This window comes from Neolamprologus multifasciatus, chromosome 23, assembly GCF_963576455.1.
Source record: "Neolamprologus multifasciatus chromosome 23, fNeoMul1.2, whole genome shotgun sequence".
Classification (NCBI taxonomy): domain Eukaryota; kingdom Metazoa; phylum Chordata; class Actinopteri; order Cichliformes; family Cichlidae; genus Neolamprologus; species Neolamprologus multifasciatus.
In genome coordinates, this window is record NC_140460.1 from 26,819,868 (window position 1) to 26,823,199 (window position 3,332).

Here is a 3,332-nt window from a genome sequence, read left to right on the forward strand (position 1 = left end):
CAAATCTTCTTAACTTTTTCAGCTTCTATCAACACACATGGAGGAGGGCTGAAAGAAAAGGGAGAAGCAGTTACTTCAAGAGACACGAGAGAGTTTATGAATGTTACATTGCACTTTTTCTACAATAAACCATCGGGAAAGTCAACAAAGGACACATAGGTAGCAAGTTTTAAGGCTGAAAAAGACCTGAAAGAGTAATTAAAGAATCAGATAATCTTCCTCACCAGCTGGGGGAAGAAAAAAATCTGGCAGGAGTGAATATAATCTCCTGATTGGTAATCCAATTCCTACTGAAAATCAACAAGATCTCCCCTTCCTCCACATGAAAACAGGTCTAAGGCATCTCATTGTACCCAAAACACTGAGATTATTGTTCAAGGATCTGGATACGCCGGATGGATTTTCCCCCTTCCAGCAGGAAAAAAAAAAAGAGCAGTGATGCCAGTGGGATTTATTGAGCCACCCTTGACATGCAACAAGCTCTTTTTGACCTGTAAAAAAGGAACATCTGTTATTCAAAGTGAAAATCTTCTCAAAATACCTTTAAACTATGACCTTTCCTACAAAAACAGTTATAGTGAGTAACCGTTTTAAGAAGTACTGAAAAAAGACAGTTTAGACTCCAATTTGCTTAAGTGAAAGTACAAAAGTATATATTTTTATACTTGACAATGAAGCACCTAAAACAAAAGTCCTCATTAGACACATCCACAAGCATGAACCATAATTATAATTTTTTTAAAGTCTCTATCACATTGTTATTATCTGCAAGTACAGATTATCATCCGCTGTTATACAGGTGATACACCACTATACGTTCCCCTCGTTCAATATTATGGCTTGTCTATATGATGTTAATTACGTCCTTAACCAATCAGTTTCCAAAGTTGAGGTCCTTTCATTAAACTTGAAAGGAGGATCTGTCCTCGATCACAAGGAATTCCACCTGTATCCTGGGTGTGATGACCAAGGTCTCCAACTAAGAAATGTTGCACATTAAAATATTTTCTATCGCAAACAGAACATGCCTTCTCCTCATTGTGTTTGGACTGTTGAAAATTTCTTGAATTCCACCTCCCGCATCCAGCTCATTTAAAACTCAAAGGATGAAATGCACCACACTCATTACACCGGATTAAACAAAGGGAGACAGTATTGTGTACAAATTGTTTGATTATTTATTTATTAATTTTTTGTAGTAGTCTTGAGGATTAGTTCTTCAGGCTCCTTGAAGAACATTTGGCTTAAAAATAAAAGCTTTTCTGTTCTTTTTAGTCCAGTCCTTGTATCTGAACATTTTCAGAGGAATCTTTTTTGTTTGTTTGTTTAAGCCCCTTAACACTACGAATCATTCAGGCATAAAAAAGGCACCAAGCTCAATAAATGAGCCAGTGTCATGTTTACACATAACAGACAACTTAGCAAAGACCCCAACTGTTCTTAAGGAGGAGAAACAGGGATAAAAGGCTGAAGTATGCCAAATTACATAAGAACTGGATTGAAACTCTGGTCTGATGGAGAGATATGTACAGTATGTACAGGAAAGGTCAGGAGAGAGGAACCACACAAGCACCATCAGATTTTGATCACCCGTGTAATACCATCTAAAAACATCTGATTGGTGACGGTTTCCTTCTTTAGCATGAAAATAATGCCAAACACACAAATATTGATTTTCAAGCTTGTTAGAATTGTATGAATTGTTTTTGCTCTTGTATGTTTACATGTTTTATTAAATCGCTGCACCATTTTCCGAACAACATACAACAAAAATCTAAATCAAAATACAAACAAATGAAGGGTGGGTCAAGACTTTTGCACAGCACTATATAGAAATAAATGTTTTATTACATGCATGGACTTGATTCTACCTGCAATACAAATTTACTGAGAACCTCCAAAATTTTCCCACAGTTAGCAGAGGAACTAAGCCCACCATCTACTTTCAAATCACTCCTTAAAATGTACTTTTCCTTGTTTTGTGTTTGTAATTCCTGATTTTTCTCTGTGAGGACAACTTGACAGTTACCTGTTTGACAGTGGAGGATGTAAGATTGTGAGTTGCAATTTGAAGTTAAAAAAACTCAAACATGTATATGGTTATTTGAGATTGTACATACGAGTGACAGTATTTTACAATCAGTTCTGTAGGATTGTTATTTTTTTCTTGTGTTCAGATTTTTTGTTACAAATTTTTAAATAAAATATAAATATTGCAATTACTGAGAATATATTTTTATTATATTAAAATATCATTTTGAGTATATATGCAGGGTTGCTCCTCTATATTTTTCATCTCATTATGTGTGAAGTTGACCACTTTGTACAAAAGAAAAAAAAAGATGCAACAGCAGGCATACGGATAAATTCCAGTTTAAGGAAAAGGCTGCAAATGACATGCATTTGGCTTTACTAAATTATATGTGCAATTTAAAACTGATTTAAAAAAGAAATACAAATAAAATGTATATTCAATGAAATGTTATATATTTGATGTGGAACATGACTATCATTATTATTCCAATACAGTATCCAAATTTTTGCTGGGTTACTTTTAACATTCACATGTATGTGAAAATAAATACGTTGCCAAGTTTAGCAAAAAGAAAAGAAGTTTACATTTTAGCAGTCTATGGTGCCTGTAACAGGAGAGCTTTTTTTTATTAATCATGAATTCCTCACAAAGTTTTATACCCCATCTCACAAGATGATAAAGTTGCAGAAACAATCATGAGAGCTAGTATGCAACAGACGTAACGTTTGCCAGTGATGCACAGTGTGTGAATGCTTGACTGTGGCTGACCCATCAACACGTTACAAAGAGCATGAGATTCAGGTTTTTCATTGGGACTTAAATATAGATTATTTTTTAAATTTTCAAATTTAATTAAAAAAAATTACCATTTCAGTACTTTCAACTGTAAAGTGTGATACAACTTACAAAAAACATTAAAGAATACATTTTCTATTTATATTTGCACACAGGAAGCCCATATGATTTTATTTTAAATAAGAGAACTGGATTATATCATTTTAATTAAAAATTTCATTAAAAAAATATATACTCAAATTTGGAAAACGTTACTTTGTAGAATAGCATTTTCATTTACAAGTTTTCAATCACTAGCTGCTTTTCCACCACAGCACCCAGGTCCTCTCGTAGGGACTCGAGCCAGAAATGTCTTGCAGAAGAAAACATTCACCTCCCACAAAAGTCACTGTAGCCGAGTCGAGTAGCCTGATTGCAGCAACATCTCCACGATAAGTGGGTGCGAAGGAAGGAAGGAAGGAAGGAAGGAAGGAAGACAGACAATGGAGGCAAAACACCTAAG